Here is a 17,994-nt window from a genome sequence, read left to right as displayed (position 1 = left end):
AGAGGATATTTCAAGTTTGCTGTTGGTTGCACTTCCCCCAAACATATTTAAGTTACAAAGACCATACTAGAAAAATACATTCCTACCCCCTGCAGAGCTCCCCCCCCCGCACCCACCCCAGTCACCACCCATCTATAAAAACCCCCAAGGTGGCAGGCTAACAGGAGTGAGGTTCAGCTCCTTTCATGAAACTCCCTTCTCTCCCTTTAGTTTAGTTTACATTTCATTAAATACATACGGTTTTCTCCTGTTTCCAAGCAATCTGGGGAGGGAGGCTCTGCACCTTCTTCTTGCTGAAGCAACGTGTCTCCGATGAAGATGAATGAAAACATCGGAACAGCCTGAGATCCTGTGGGTGGAGTTTTAAACCAGCTGACCGATAACCTCCAGTGATTGGGTGCCTACCTAGATCTGACCACAGGCTCCAGAAATGAAAATAGGGGGCGGGATCAATGACGGAAAAGCATGCTATCCTGTAAAGGAAATAAACAGAACTGAGAAATTTTTCCAATTTTAATGGTACATGCTTTTTTTTTTTTTTTTTTTTTTTTTTAATTCAAAACCATTTTTTTTTTTTGTGTTCTAAGGGTTCAAACTCAAAACTGGCCAGTCTACCATTCCTCTGTGACTTTGCACACAAATCATTTATATCTCTATTCACTTCAGAAATATCACTCAACCTTTCTCTGTTATGCCTGTCTCCTTTCTTTTAGCCTCACCAAAAAACTTTGCTGTTATCAACAATTTCTTCTTTATATTATTAATTATTTTATATATTTACATTTCAAATCTTGTACCCATTCCTGGTCTTCCACAAACCCATCAAATCAACCCCACTCACCTTTGCCTATAAGATGGTTCGACCCCAGGCAACCTACCCACTCCTGCCTCACACCTCTAGCATCTGCCTTTTTTGGGCATCAAAGCCTCCACAGGACAAAGAGCCTCCCCTCCCACTGATGCAGGATAAGGCCATCCTCGGCTACATATGTATCTAGACACATAGACCCACCCATGTATACTCTTTGGTCTGTGGTTTAGTCCCTAGGAGCTCAGGGGGTGTGGGGTCTGGTTAGTTGATACTGTTGTTCTTCCTATGGGGTGGCAAAACCCTTCAGCTCCCTCAGACCTTCCTCTGACTATTCCATTGTGGCTCCTGGATCAGTCCAGTGGTTGGCTGTGAATATCTGCATCTGTCTTAGACAGGTATTAGCAGAGACTCTCAGAGGACAGCCACACCAGGCTCCTGTCTGGAACAGGTCTTGGCATCTGCAACAGTATAGGGGTTTAGTGTCTGCAGATGGAATGGATCCCAAGGTGGGGTGGTGTCTGGATGGCCTTTCCTTCAGTCTCTGCTCTGTTTTGTGTCCCTGCATTTCCTTTAAACAATTCTTGGTTAAAAATTTTGAGATAGGTGTGTGGCCCCAGGCCTCAACTGGGGGTCCATATCTACCGAATGGTGGTGCTCTCTTGAGGTTTTACCTCCCCACTATTGGGAATGTGGCTAATGTCATCCCCATTAGGTCCTAGGAGCCTCTTGCATCCATGGATCTGGCACTTTCTTGTGGTTTCCCCTCCTCTGTCCATTCCCCACCACACCCCAAGTGCTACACATTTCTATTCATTCTCCTGACCCTCTGGACTTCCTCCTGTCTCCTCCCATACCTAATCCTGCCATCCCTTTTTCCTCCACCTCCCCTCTCCCACCCATTCCCTTCCTCCCTCTGCCTCTCACGATTGTTTTGTTTTCCCATTTAAGTGAGATTGAACCATGCACACTTGGCCATCCTTCTTGTTGATCTTCATATGGTCTGTGAGTTTTATCATGGGCATTCTGAGCTTTTGGGCTAATAACCACTTATCAGTGAGTTCAGACCATGGATGTTCTTTTGGGTTTGGGTTACCTCACTCAGGATGATATTATCTAGGTCTATCCATTTGCCTGACAAATTCATGAAGTCCTCATTTTTAATTGCTGAGGGGTTGCATTGTAAAAATATAAGACATTTTCTGTATCCATTTGTCTGTTAAGGGACATCTGGGTGGTTTCCAGCTTTTGACTTTTATACAAAAGGCTATTATCAACATAGCTGAGCAAGTGTCTTTGTGGCATAATATAGCATCTTTTGGATATATGCACAGGAGGGATATAGCTGGTTCTTCAGGAATTCCACTGGCAATAGAGGAGTATTCCTCTCCCTCCACATCCTGACAATCATCTACTCTTCCCTGAGTTTTTATCTTAGACACTCTGATTGATGTAAGGTAAAATCTCAGGGTTGTTTGATTTGCATTTCCCTGATGAGTAAGGATGTTGAACATTTTTTAGGTGCTTCTCAGCCATTTGAGATTCCTCAGTTAGGAATTCTTTGTTTAGCCCCATTTTTTCATTGGGTTTTTAAAATTTTATTTATTGTTTTTTTATACTCTAGCTTCTTTAGTTCTTTGCATATTTTAGTTATTAGCCTTCTATCAGATGTAGGGTTGGTAAGGATCTTTTTCCCATCTGTAGGTTGTCGTTTTGTCATACTGACAGTGTCCATTGCCTTACAGAAGCATTTCAGGTTCATGAGGTCCCATTTGCCAATTGCTGATCTTTGAGCCTCAGTCATTGGTGTTCCGTTCAGGAAATTTCCCCCTGTGCCAATGTATTCAAGGCTATTTCCCACATTTTTTTCTATTAGATTCAGTGTACCTCATTTTATGTGGAAGTCCTTGACCCACTTGTACATAAGCTTTGTACAAGGAGATAAAAATGGATTAACTTGCATTAACTTCTACATACAAGCCCCCAGTAGACCAGCAGTATTTGTGGAAAATGCTTCTTTCTCCCATTGTAAGTTTTGACTTCTTTGTCAAAGATCAGGTAACCATAGGTGTATGGGTGTATTTCTGTGTCTTCAGTTCTATTCCACTGATCTACTTCTCTGTCTCTGTACCAAGGCCGTGCATGCTGTGTTTTTTTGTTGTTTGTTGTTTGTTGTTTGTTTTTGTTTTTTTGTTTTATCACTAATGATTTGTAGTACAGCTTGAGATCAGGAAGGTAACTCCTGCAGAAGTTCTTTTACTCTTGAGGGTTGTTTTCACTATCCTAGGTGGTTTGTTATTCCCTGTGAAGTTGAGAATTGCTCTTTCTATCTCTCTGAAGAGTTGATTGGAATTTTTAGGGGGAGTGCATTGAATCCATACATTGGTTTTGGTAAGAAGTCATTTTCACTATGTTAATTCTACTGGTCCATGACCGTGGTCCACCTTCTGAGGTCTTCTTGATTTCTTTCCTCAGATACTTGAAGTTCTTCTCATACAGATCTTTCAATTGCTTGGTTTGAGTTGTATCGAGATATTTTGTATTATTTGTGACTCTTGTGACTGGTACTATTTTCCTAATTTCCTTCTCAGCTAGGATATCCTTTATGTAGAGGAAAAATACTGATTTGATTTAGATAATTTTATGCCCAGCCACTTTGATAAAGTTGTTTATCAATTCTAGGAGTTCTCTGATTGACATTTTGGGGTCGCTTATGTACACTAGCATATCATCTGTGAATATAGATACCTTGGCATCTTCCTTTCTAATTTGTATCCTTTGACCTCCTTTTGTACTCTCATTTTTCTAGCTAAAACTTCAAATATTATATTGAATAGATATGGAGAGAGTAAGCAGCCTTGTCTTGTCCCTGATTTTAGTGGGACTTCTTCAAGTTTCTCTCCATTTACTCTGATGTTGGCCATTGGTCTACTGTAAAATGCTTTTATTATGTTTAGATATATGCCTTGGATTCCTGATCTTTCCAATACTCAATTTTTTTTAAAACAAGAAGTGGGTACTGTCAGGAACAGATATGACCCTAGTCAAATGATCTTTAATAAAGAAATGGCCTTAAATATCATATTCAGTGGAATTCTGATGCGTTCAAAGACTATCTATGTAGAGTATATCTGAATTGATAAACCTTAACTATTCCTAGTCATTCCAATTTGAGTAAATTAAAAATAGTTTCTTATAATCAAATAAGAACTTAATGTAGTTATGAGTTTAATATCTGTCATTTATTTGCATTATTCAATCATCATGAACAGTTTGTAATATCAGTTATTAGAAGGACTGGGTCTAAGCCTTATATTCTAGATAAGATGCATAGGCACAGTGACTGTCAAAGAGTAACAATATGGATCAATATAAGAAATTCACACTAATGATAACCTTAGATCTACATCAATCTATAAATTCTGTACCAATGCAAAATTATAACTCCAATTTGCATCAATGATAAAGATTTCTACCAATATGTGGCTATACAATGTTTTGTTAAAGAGTAAATTTGATAACATATCCCTATTTATCTATTCCTCTAATGTCTAGAATATTACTATGTCCCTCCTTCTTTCTTCCACGCCCCCTTCCTTTACCTAAGAAGGAAAGATAGAGAAGAGAAAAGGAAAGGTAGAAATCCCTGAGTCTAAGCTCTCTAGTTTCCTCCCTGTCCAAATCTACAACATTAGCAAATTATCCCTTAAAATGACAACATGTCTACGATTCATAAAATAACCAGAACCATCCATCCCAACCTGAAGGAGTAGGACAACAATCTTCATTTGCTTGTGTCTAGCTTAATTGGGAGGAAGAATTCCCTTCTGGGGCCCAAAGAGAAGTAGGAAAATTGGTATTGTCAAAGGAGGGCAAGCTGGCATCATTTGCCTTCCAGGTTCTATGTGCTGAGAAAGTTCATGGCTGGCATCCTAATTCTCTGAGGGGTTGGGCATTTAGCTCAGCGGTAGAGTGCTTGCCTAGCAAGCGCAAGGCCCTGGGTTCGGTCCCCAGCTCCAGAAAAAAAAAAAAGATAATTCTCTGAGCAGAGATACAGGATGTTGTAACTAATTTTTTTAAAAAGACTTATTTATTATGTATATAGCATTCCACCACCATGTGGTTGCTGGGAATTGAACTCATGACCTCTGGAAGAGCAGACAGTGCTCTCAAGCACTGAGCCATTTCTCCAGCCCTGTTGTGACTAGTTTTACGAGAATGGTGTTCACAGGATTTTGTGCTGTCTAGATGGGCAAATTATATCTTATCAATTAGATTAGAGGTTGTTGTGTGGTGTGTTCTTTCATGTGGTGACTTAATTGAGTTCAAGACAGTGTATGGTGGCAAGACATTTCGGGCCCACCATGGAATTGGTATGAATGCCTGGTAACCATTTACCAAGGGATCTCTGACTGAATGGCTCACAGACTGCCCAGTCAGAGGGAGTCTGAGAGAGAAAACATGAAGCAGTATGCAGAGGAACAATTTCCTTGGTTTGATGCCAAGTGATAGAGCATATTTTTTAATCTTTGCTGTTAAAATGGTTGTTTTATGTAATTTTGAAGCCTCTGGTACACTTCCTATCAATAACTGGTTAATTTCATTATTACCTTATGTCATAGGGCCAGTAAGGCCTGCATAGGCTCTTATGTTTGTTATATATAGTGGATGACTCTTATGTCTGATCATTTGCTGTAGCTGACTAAATAGTGGAGTCAATACAGAATTATCCTGAACAAGTTCAACAACCTCTTTGTGTAAAACAAGCCTTTCTGCATATTGAGAGTCAGTTATTATAATAAGAGGCCCTTGAAAATCTGATAACACCACGAGTATTACATATGATTCAGATTTTTCAACTGACTTATAGGGACTCTCAGCCACCTTGCTTATATCTTCTGGTTTATATCCTGCCTTTCCTGATTTATTAGCATCAGTGCAAAATGTAGGGGCTCCAGAAATTGGAATTCCTTTAATTATATTATGAAGAATCCAATTTGTTCTTTTTATGAATTGAAGTTGCTTGCTTTCCCTGTCTGTTGTTAATTTCTCCCAAGAAATTATTGCCTGCTTTTTGCCAAGGTTCATCTTATGTCCATAACAAGGCACTCTCTGAGTTAGTAAAAGTTACCATAATTTCATCTGGATCTATTTCAGCTAATTATTGACGTCTCATTTTTCCTTTTAATATCATTGCAGAGATCTTCTCTTTGTAGGATTTTAATTTTTGGGTCAGCCTCTGAAACTGGGGGGCTATTAATTTGTGTTTTCCACCGCTATAACACATCCCTTCTGAGAAGTTAATGGCTATAGCCACATATGGCCTTAAATTTCCTAGCTGACCTTCAGGTCCTGTTCATTTAAACTTTGCTTTATTTTAGATAGTGTCCCAGCTTCTTGAAATTGGATGTCTACTTCTTGAAATGGGCACCTTTCAGGCCAAGATTTTGGAGAGGTAATGGTGACATCTCTTCCAGTGTTGGTCATTCCTTCACTCTCAGTATTGTTCAGCTTGGGCTTTTGATTCTTTATAGAAGTTTTGTCCCTGATTTAGGTTTTGTGATTTATCTATAGAATTTGCCTCAGCGTTGGTTATCTGGTACCACAATGTGTGAATTTAGAGCAGTGGTGTTTAATTGTCCTAAGGAAGAGAGCTCTTTCTGCTTTGGAGACTGCAATAGGCCCCAGGAGATTATTTTCTTTTTGGTAAAGTGATGTCCCATTTGTCCAAGTGTGTATTTGCTCTAGATAGATCCCACTCCCAGGAATAGGCAGGTGTGGAGGAAAATAAGCTGTGAGTTGACAGAACTTATCTTGAGTTCTTTTGACTGGTGAGAGGTGGATTCAAGAAGATTCCCTGAAGATTACAAGAATCTTAAGTTTACAAAAAGATAAATCCCTCATAACTTGCATTTACCTACCTCAGAACATCTTCCTACACCATTAAACACTTTCTTAGACCCTTAATTTTTTGGAAGCTTTCATATCCTCAGACCTAATACAAACTCTTCCTATCCCATTACTTACCATGAGACACCAGTTGGTGATCACCAGGTTCTAAATCCTCAGAGACTTGAGAAGGATATATTGTAATTTAAAAGGCCTAGGTGTCATTTAAAATGACAGACTCACCCATTACCCAGACAGTCACTGCACTAGGACCCTGTGATGTCAATGGCTTTGTTGTGCATACAGGTCTCAGGACAAGATCAATCTTTAGCTGCTCGGCCAGGCGAATCTGAGAGGCCTTCCTGTGGAGGAGGAACTTAGGAGGCTGATCTTGCTTTAACTTAGGCAATGCCAGGCATGCCCAGTGTCCCTGTTGGCTTTTCGTGCAGACTGGGATTCAGGAGCAGGCAAGGCAATGCCACAGTCTATCCCAGTGGATATAATCTGCAATCCGGATTGAATCCTTTCTTGTTGTGTACGTATCTTCTTGCAGATCTTCAGGTGCCATTACTAGGACTTGGGAGTCTCAGTCATTTTAAGCATCGTATGTTTAAGATTTTAAATGCCATTTTCAGTAGGGCTCTGACAGGTTTGAGGGCTAGAACCTACTGAGCATATCTGGGTAAGACAATTTATGTCTGCTTCTACATATCTGCTCTAAACTGTGCATCTAGCAAACACAAAACAGGAGGCTAAATAAAGCTTTAATTATTACCTGTATCAGTTCTCAACATGACTTTAAGAATAATTCTGAACACATTAAAAGATATGATCATTTATAAGGTTTGTGGCTATAAACTTGTATCTCTTAGTTATAGTAGATGTTATGAGACTTGAACCAAAAAAAAAAAACAAAACAAAACAAAACAAAAAACCCTTATATCAATTTCAAAGTATCTTTCTGAGATGGGCTTCCCTGTTCATGTGACATATTGTTGCTCTTAAGAAAGATGGCGGTGAGGCTATAATTTGACTCTCTTTAGTCCCAAAGTCAAGATGGCAACCAGTCATGTGCTGTTCACTCCGTGTGTATACTTTCCTCCTGTCAGCTTGGCAGGGTTTCTTAAATAAGCAAGCGGAGTCATTCACCATCACCATGCAATCAATGCTGGTGTTGCTGGCACTGCCTCTGCCACTGCCACCCCCAATCCTGGGGCCACACTGGACAGAAGGTGAGTAGGGCTGCGAGGTGAGGAAGGGAGGGGACAGGAGACACCTGGAGCCCTGTGCTCAGTATGGTGAAGGGACAGTGGGAGTTAGGAGAGAGTACAGTTCCCTAAAGTCCTGTATATAGGAGAGTTCAGGTCATTTGTCCAGAGGCCTGCAGAAACTTTTACGATCACGAAGGATGTTATTGCCAAGATAATGTGGTGGCCCTTTATCCAAGGGGTATAATGGCCACAGAACAAGGAAAGACTGGGCCCTTTGGACATATGGCTGGAACAGCACCTATTTAGATATATTGTGTAGCAGACATCCCAAGGGTAACTGAGGATCAGGTTTACGCTCAGTGTTAGTCATCTCCAAGTCTAGAAGGAGCACCAAGGCCTACGATGCAGTGTCCCAAGTCATAACCTGGGGTCTAACAGTAGAGAGTAGTGAAACCTTGGAAAGCCATCTCCAAATCCAAAGGGTTCCGGGAACAAAGACCCAGTCTCTATTCCAGAATGGTAGGGCTTTCCCTGGTATGGCCTCAGCTTGACATGACCCAGGAAAGGCACCTGGTACCTCTTAGACTGGATGGAAAATGGTGACATTTTCAACTCAAAGGTTGTGCTTACTACACTCCTTAAGGGGAGAGTAGTAAATAAGTGGTCTCTGCACTACTAGGGTCATCTGCTCTCCCCAGGGGTGGGGACCCAACTCCTCTAGGGTTTTTATCAGTGAGAACCAAATCTAAAGTGCGTGTAAACAACTGAGGTTATAATGTCTAAGAATTTCATGGGATTAAAGTCACTGAAAGTTGTAAGATAAAATTATCCAAAGGAATATTTTGATTACAGAGAAATTTAGTGAAAACTGATGTCTTGTGGAAATCAACCTAGAAGCAAAACAACTATACAGACACACACACACACACACACACACACACACACACACACACACACACACACACACACACAAATGTGAAACGTAACTGCCTGCTGCTTTCAAGCCCTGTAAAACTGAAAGTTTCTCAAAAGAAGCAGCAACTTCCACATATCACTCTGTATGGCTGCCCAATTAGCATTTTATTGACCATAGAGGGTTTGAAAAGCTGTGGCCATCTTTAGCCATCCCTCTCCCCCCAAAAAAAGAAAAAGAAAGACAGACAGAGAGAGAGAGAGAGAGAGAGAGAGAGAGAGAGAGAGAGAGAGAGAGAGAGAGAGGAAGAAAGGTCATTTATTTGATGCACACTAGTGTTTTGCTGTATACATGTTGTGCATCTTGCACATGCCTGGTAATCATGAAGGTCCAAAGAGAGCATCAGATCCCGTGGGAACCGAGCCATCTCTCCAGCCCTCCATCTCTAGTCCTCTTAATAACTGGTAATTGCTCTTCTCTGTCCCTGATCTTTGTCACTGTCCACAGAAGACGAGCTCTCTCTGGAATATATTAACAGACAGATAGCTTCCACCCATCCAAGAGCTAAGAGCATCACCAGGTAGCATCTGAGCCTGTACCAAAGGCTCTCCACTTTGCTGTAACCGTGTCTCCCACATCTCCACCAATGTGCTCAGAAAGTGTCTTTAGGTATGGCTTCCAACAGGACCGTCAAGTATTCAGGCCTCTGTATTTCTAATTGAAGCTTCCTAGTTACGACATACTTGCCTACATATTTCCTACTGTTTTGGAAGAATTCAACTAAACAACTAGACCCCCAGCCCCCGCACTCACCTCTCCTGAAAACAAAGTACAACACTGAAACGCAGCTCCCCCAACTATAATCTAGGCTGCTCTCATGCTTACACCACACTCGCACAGACACTACATTACACAATTACGCCTCTCAACAAAACATTCGCAACAGCAGCCCGGGGCAAACATGCACATACACGGGACTTTACTCACACCTCACTCACATCTAACAACAAATTCGCCCACAATCTGCTCGGGACACTAATACTGGGATGCTTCACACTAACTCCAACACTCCAGGGACACAGTCAGAGTGGGAAAACCACTCAGCAGCAAGAAAAAACAGGAGTGGACTCCAGGGCGTCTTGCCCATTGCTCCTCTCATCAGCCTCCTTCAGATCGAGGGACCTCCTTCTAGGAGTCCAGACCGCAGGAGAACTATCCCAGCACCAGCTTTAGATGTCCTTGCCAGGGAGGGCTTCAGAATTTCTACCCATCCATACATGCCCTGGACTAGGATGGGGCAAGATGTTAAACAATGCTACAATTTTCTGTTCTTTAAGTCAAAGGATAAGGAGGGCAGACAAATCCAATTCTCATGCTGTTGCATCCATACAAGGTGGTTGCCTTCATTTCATTTTCTGTTGCGGTGATAGAATATCTTCTGGATAAAGGCAATTTAAAGAGGGAAGGGTTTATTTCGGGTCTCAGTTCAAGGTCCAGCCCGTCAATGCAGAAATGTCGAAGCAGTAGAAGCTGGAGCAGCTGGTCCTGTGGAATCCACCACAAAGAAGAAGGATGAGTGATTGTATCCAATTCACTGTCTCCATTTATCCATTGCAGAGTTGATAGGAATGGTCCAGCCTACAATTAAGTTGGCTCCTTCCACGTTCCCAAAGATTTGTTTATTCTAAAGACTCCAAGTGTGCTCAGAGTCAGGTCTCATGGGTGACTCCAGAGAGACTGCCAAGTTGGCAACTAACACTTATCATCAAAGTTTTGCTCCTTAAAAGATTAAAAAATTACAATGAGCATAGATTCTGCAATATTAACATCATGTTGTTCTGAATTCTGGAATGCTTTGTGCAAGTATTAAAATATTGATGCTGTTCAAAAATGGATTCTTATGTCAGCTTGTTGCTGGTTTTTCCTCTGCAACGTGTTAATCAGACTTCATCTCTGATTATCTGGAAGAAGTTCAAAGCAGAAATTGCTACTTTGGACTTCATTCCGGAGTTTTAGTACTGGTGGTGTCATGCTTCTAGGCCCATGGAGATGGAGAACACACTGGCAGGGAACATGGGAGAGAGCAAAACTCCTCTGGTGACATGTGGAAGCCAGAGACCACAAAGGAACCAAAGGTAAGATAGACACACCTCCAGGATCTTCCAACAGGTAGGCTTCATCTCAGGAAGTTGTCCTCACCTCTCTATTGTGAGGCTGTAAATCAGGAAGCCACGGGTGAAACAGGACATTGGTGGAGGTTGAGCCCTCAGGATCCAGTCACCTCTCACAGCACCCATCAATCAAATACAGAGCAAGCGTCCCATGCTCAGCCTCTGCAGGGCCCTTGACATCTGAATATAACAGAGGCCACATAGGACTATACCTAGGTGCCCATGAATTCCGGCATGGCCATGTGACTACTGTAGTCAACTCAACTAGTAAATGTATCTAACTGCTATGATTTTAAGAACCTAGGTGTAATTTCCTTTCTTCATTTCATCACAGCAGACAACATTGCCAAAGCTACCATCTGCCTGAGCATTGTGGAATGGATTAGAGGCAAACCAGGGACTCCAAGCAACCTCGGTGGGCACACTGTGATTTCCTATATGTTTGAAAGGAAGTCTCCAGTTCTCTCCCACCCGTCTGTGGGTCTGTCTATCTGTCTGTCTGTCTGTGTATAAGCATGCGTGCTTTCTGTGTCAGCCTCAGAACCTCACTTCTCAGGCAAGCATCCCAGCCCCTGAGAAACAACTTGAGATCCTCCACCTGTCTTAGGTCGGCCATGTCTCCCATCTCTGTCTGAAATGACTCCAGCCCTGCCATGTCCCTTGAGTGAAGTCTGAAAAGAAACTAGGCTGAGAGTAGCCAGCTCAGCTCCCTACACTTCTGACCTGCAGGCTGTCATAGAAAACAATGGTTCTTATAATCAATTACTAAATTTTGGAATATTTTCTTTAACTGGGAAAAAAATTCAAATGCAACTATCAAAAATAGACCATATAGCAGAGGACGATGTGGAATGTGATTAGGAAATGGGGATTTCAACATAAATTCCAGGGATCAAACTCGGGCAGTTGGGCTTGCAAAGGCAATAGCATCTTTGGTAGCTAAGCCACTCCCTATTCTTTCTCATTTGTGCTGAATTCAGTGTGGTGTTTGGGATTAAATTTTTCCCCACTTAATGTGTAATTGTGCGTACATATATAAATATATGTGTGTGTTTACATGTATATGAATATGTGTGTATTTACATATATTTAAATATACATCTATATCTTGAATGATGCACTGCAGTCTCCATGCCCTTTTGATGAATGAATTTTGAGTGGAGGGGTGGGGATGGGGGAGGAACCGAGTTGTGCTTAGGCTGTGGAGAGGCTGAAGCAATTTGATGTCCTGTACTGCTGCCACCTAAGGCCATGTTGATGTCTGTGGTCCGGGCTGCCACCAGGGGCTATGTCTGGGTCCATGGTCCTGCTGCTGTGTCCACGGCCCCTGTGGCCTTTGTTACCACTGAAGACCATGTTGATGTTGTGGGTTAGGCTTCCTGGGAGGACTGTGTTGGTGCCCATGACCCTTACTGCCACTGGAGACCATGCTGAGTCTGTGGAACATGCTGGCACCAGAGGCCGGGTGGATGTCATCATCCGTGCTTCCAGCAGATACCATGTGGAGGTTCGTGATCCGTGCTTCCCCTGACTGTAAAGGACAAGGAAGCTTCCTCTTTAGAGGTCCTGAGGACTGCAGACTCACAGATGACAAAGAGGGACAAAGAAAGTTTCAGTGACAATACCTAACCTCCACCTGCATCCCCCAAAAAGTAACATTCTAAACAGGAAACCATCGAGAGAACTTTTAAAAATTGTGATAAGGACATTGAAATGTAGCTCTCCACAAATGGATGGCACAGGAGAGTGTGGGAGGGGAAGGCCCACTCCTCTTTAAGGGACTGGCCACCAGGAGTTTGACTGTACTGCAGTGACTACATGGACAAAAAAATAAGAGAGAGGAGGCCACGATGGTGGGTAATGTGTGTGTGCATGAGGGCGTGGGAGGGCTGGTAAGTAAGGATGATCAGGGTACATTGTGTGAAATTCCCAATAATCAATGACAAATTATGTTTAAAAGTGGAAAAAATAACAATAAAGTGTGAGAAATAAATGCAAAATAGTTTTTAACCACTAACAACCCTTCTGTTTGAAGCAATTTACTTTGATCTAATAAAGTAATTGAGGCCAGGTTATACATATACATATGTACATACATATATATCAGATCTGATTCTTACTTTTTTCAACATTGAATAAGAATTTGTTAATTATACAAAATAGTGAGTTTCCTTGTGATGTGGCTATGCATGCACATAACATGTTCTGATGACACTGACCAGCTCTGGTGACACTGACCACACTGCCCAGCGTTAATGATACTGACCAGCTCATCACCTGCATTTTTCTGCCCCTTCTCCCCTTATTTTTCTAAACGAACAGCCCATATTCTACTTTGGTTAAAAGAGATTTGTTTTGTTCATGATTTTGAAGAAGATTCCCCCCCCCCGAAAAAAAAAGGAAGTGGACTGATGTGGCCTCTGCTGAGGACTCAAGCAGACAGCATCCTAGGGAAAGAAGCATGTGAGAGGGGAAGAACACATGGCAAGACGGGGAACTGGAGCCAAGAGGGGAGCAAGAAAGGACCTCCTGCCAGGTTCTAATGCATCCACCTCTCAGCCCTGAGGGTGAATGCGTGAGAATCAAGGGTGCAAATCAGGCATATCCAGGCCTCTGCAATTTTCATTGATACTGCAACAGGACAATGTAGTTCTCAAAGTTCAAACTTCAGGATACACAATGTTACCAAAAAAGTCAAACACACACACACACACACACACACACACACACACACACACACGCACACCACAATCTCATCATATTCTAAGCAAGTTCACAGTGTTAGGTTGGAATGCGTTCTAAACTATCCCAGAGCATATAAGACTCCGTGGATGTGCATTTAGGGTCTTGGACCTGCATTCATTCACCCATGTTGATTCAACAGGATCCACTACAGCCATGTAGTAGAAGCATCAGGCCGGCTTACACACTGGAAGGGCGTGTGCAGAGTGCACGGCATTCTTTACCCTTAGGAAGGAAGAAACTTTAGCTTTGGTCTCTAGGATGTCTTCGAAAAGGAGGAAGATCTTGAAACTGCAGGGTTGCATGAACCACTAACAGCTCTGGCCCCTGTCAGCCCTCAGAAGAAGCCCCTGCTGTGCTGGGGTCCTGCTCGCTGCCTGCCCACTACAGGACAGACTTTAGTAAAGTCATGGGGAGGTCTGACCACTAGGGGGCAACATTGAGCACCTGACTAATCGTCAACAACAGAGGGGACCTGGGTCAGCCAGTCCACAAACACAATGACCTCCATAGGCAGGAAGACTTGCTCTCCCAGCTGAACAGTGAGAGTCCTCAGGAAAAGAGCCAAAGAAACTAGAAAGGTGTTGGGAGAACCTGTGTCCTGGTGCTTTAGAGGGGTTCAGGGTTTTATAGAAGCCAACAGTTGAGAGGCTTTAGACTTTTAAAGAGACAATAGACTTTTACTTAGACTCTTAAAGTGCTGAAAAAGTGTTAAGACTGTGGGACTTCTAAAGTTTTACTATGTTTTCTATTGTTGAATTCATATTAACAAAATCTTGGAGACAAACAAGAAGGGAATATTATGACTTACTAGTGTTTTCTTTGTGGGTCAAGTGGATAAGTGGTTAATTTTGCTGATCAGTTTTTGTCACCTTGACACAAGCTACAGTTACCTGGGGGGAGGGGAGGAGGGGAAGGAACATCAATTGAGAAAATGTCCCCTTTAAAATGTGCTGTAGGCCTGCCTGCCAGGGATTTTTCTTGAAAGATGTTAGATGACAGCGTGGGCTGTGACTAGCACACTGGGTGAGGTTTCACCCCAGGCCCGGTGACCATGGAAGGAATAAGAAAGCACATGGAGAAGAAAGTTTTGGGCAGCAAGGTTGGAAGCAGCATTCTGTCAGGGCCTCCCGGTTCCTACCTGGAGTTCCTGCCCTCAGTTCCCTCAGTGATGGAGTGTGATTAGGACACATAAGCAAATGAACCCAACTTGTATTTGGTCCTGGTATTTTCTCAGACCTGTAGAAAGCAAACTAAGACAAGGAAGGTTCAGGAAATGAAAACTAATATTTTCAAAGGAAGGGAAAGATGATGAGGAGGGAAGGGGGGACAAAGAAACAGAAATTCTGGTGTGGACTCAGCAGCAATGGCGAAGGAAGAAAATGCACCAGGTATAAGAGGTCATCACACTAAGTGACTAGGGCAGAAGCCAGAGCACAAATCCGAAGGTCATGTGCAGGGTGTGGAGCAGCAGAGGTGTGGGAGAAAACTGGACATTCCACTACCTGAGGACCCAGCTATACCACTCCTGAGCATATACCTAAAAGCTGCTTCAACATAAAACAAGGACACATGCTCCACTGTGTTCATAGCAGCCTTATTTATAATAGCCAGAAGCTGGAAAGAAGCCAGATGCCCTTCAACAGAGGAATGGATACAGAAAATGTGGCACATCTACACAATGGAGTACTACTCAGCTAGTAAAAACTATGACTTCATGAAATTCTTAGGCAAATGGATGGAACTTGAAAATATCATCCTGAGTGAGGTAACCCAATCACAAAACAACACACATGGTATGCACTCACTGATAAGAGGATATTAACCCAAAGAACGGAATACCCAACATACAATTCACAAACCACATGAAGTTCAAGAGGAAGAAAGTCCAAAGTATGAATGCTTTAGACCTTCTTAGAGAGGGGAAGAGAAATACTCACGGGAGGAAATATGGAGACAAAGTGTGGAGCAGAGTCTGAAAGGCCATCCAGAGACTGCCCTACCTGGGGATGCGTCCCATATACAGCAACCAAACCCAGACAATATTGTAGATGCCAAGAAGTGCATGCTGACAGGAACCTGATCCACCTGTCTCCTGAGAAGATCTGCCAGAGCATGACAAATGTAGAGGCGAATGCTAGCAGCCAACCATTGAACTGAGGCCAAGGTCCCCATTGGAGTAGTTAGAGAGAGGATTGAAGGAGCTGAAGGGGCTCGCAACCACATAACAACAATAATACCAAACAACCATAGCTCCCAGGAGCCAAAGCACACCCAAAGCGTACACTTGAACAGATCCATGACTCTAGCTGCATATGTAGCAGAGGATGGCCTTGTTGGCCACCAGTGGGAGGAGAAACCCTTGGTCCTGCCAAGGCTGAACCCCCCAGTGTAGGTGAATGTCAGGGCAGGGAGGTGTTAAGGGGTGTGTGGTTGGGGAGGAAAAACACTCTCATAGAAGAAGAGGCAGGGGGATAGAATAGAGGGTTTTTCGAGGGGAAAGCAGGAAAGCTGAAATTTAAAAATGTCCAATAATAAATAAGAAATAAATAAATAATACACATTTTAAAAAAGCTAGAGAGTTAGGGCCACAACTACAAGCAACAAAAACTGGAGATGCTTTCTTTTTGGTAAAGCACAGGCCCTACTGAAGTCAGTCACTGTGAAGTCAGTCACTTCTCCCTCCACTGCTTGAGTTACTTCCTCTTTGTTATTTTTACTCAAGAAAAACAACTGTTGCTGCCGACAACGCCAAACTGTTCCATGAAATGGTGTCTAGGTAGCCTTAGGTGACTACAAATATGCATGTGATCTGCTCACATGAGCTGCTGATCTTAACGGTTTTAAAGGTCCTTAGAGAGCTAGGGGTTTAAATAAGAATGTCTAAAAAGGAACTCCACAGAAAACAGGAGAAAGATAAGAAATACATACATGCATACATACATACATACATACATACATACACACACACACACACATACATACATACATACATACATACATACATACATACATAAGCAAGCAAGTCTGAAAAGGGAATGAAGATTTGAGAAATGCTGGGCCCTCCAGAGCAAAGGCCACACCTTACAGAATCTTGCACACTTGGAGCAAAGGCTGTGGTTTCTGCAGTATCTAGAAGCCTGATGCTGGCTCTACAGAGCTGTGTAATAGCTAAAAGCCCAGATAGGCTGGAATGCAGATGCTGACTGTTGGTAGCAATCTGTGCTAAAGTTAGGGACAGGCTTTTACTGCTGGATATAGATGGGGCATCCATCAATGGCTACTGTGCTTCCTGTTAGATTCTTCTGTTAGGCCTACAGCACTGATAGTCTGAAACCACTACTGTAAGTCAAGTTCAAAGTTTCTAAGAACTAATGTCAGCCTAGAAATGCTGATCAAAGTTTAAATACTAGTCTTACAAAAGCTACACGTTTGTATGAAAAAATAACCAAGACATACAAATTAGTGGTCATTTGTCATGAACGGACACCATGACCACTGTAAGTTTTAAAAGGGACAACATTTAATTGGGGCTGGCTTACAGGTTCAGAGATTCAGTCCATTATCATCAAGGAGGGAACATGGCAGCATCCCTGCATCCAGGCAGGCATGGTGCAGGGGGAGCTGAATTCTACATCTTCACCTGAAGGAAGCCAGGAACAGACTGAGCATCCTCAGGCAGCTAGGAGGGTCTCCAAGACCACCCTCACAGTGACACACTTCCTCCAACAAGGTCATCCCTTCTAATAGTGCCACTCCCTGGGCCAAGCATGTGCAAACCATCACATCATCTTATGAATGATTCGATGTTTTATTTTTTGATTAAATGTTTTAAAATACTTGGAGCAACAATTGTAATGATACTAAATGAAAATTTACTCATTCACAGAGAGAAGCTTTATTCAGTCTTCTATACCTATTTACAAGGATAAACATAAAGCAAGCAACACAAAACAGATGAAATGTATTTAAAACAAATATACTAATTAGTTGGCCCTAAAACCTTTTTAGAGATCTGCTAAATGTGGCATTTAAAATACCAACTCCTAAAGGCAACACTAAATTCTCCATCAAAAGATGGTCCTCTTGGGTTATTATTAATGCTAATCACTGAAAAGACTGCCCCATGCCTCCCCCACGGGAGGAACCTACTGAGACTGTGGACAAGCAGGATTCTGAAGAATTGACTGCCACTCTTTCCCTTGTAATGTGGGCCAGTCTCTCACGTTCCTCACCCACAGGAATCTTCAGAGCAGGGCA

This window comes from Rattus rattus, chromosome 6 (assembly GCF_011064425.1).
Source record: "Rattus rattus isolate New Zealand chromosome 6, Rrattus_CSIRO_v1, whole genome shotgun sequence".
In the NCBI taxonomy this organism is placed as follows: Eukaryota; Metazoa; Chordata; class Mammalia; order Rodentia; family Muridae; genus Rattus; species Rattus rattus.
The sequence above is the reverse complement of the archived record's forward strand: the minus strand, read 5'-3'. Positions refer to the sequence as shown.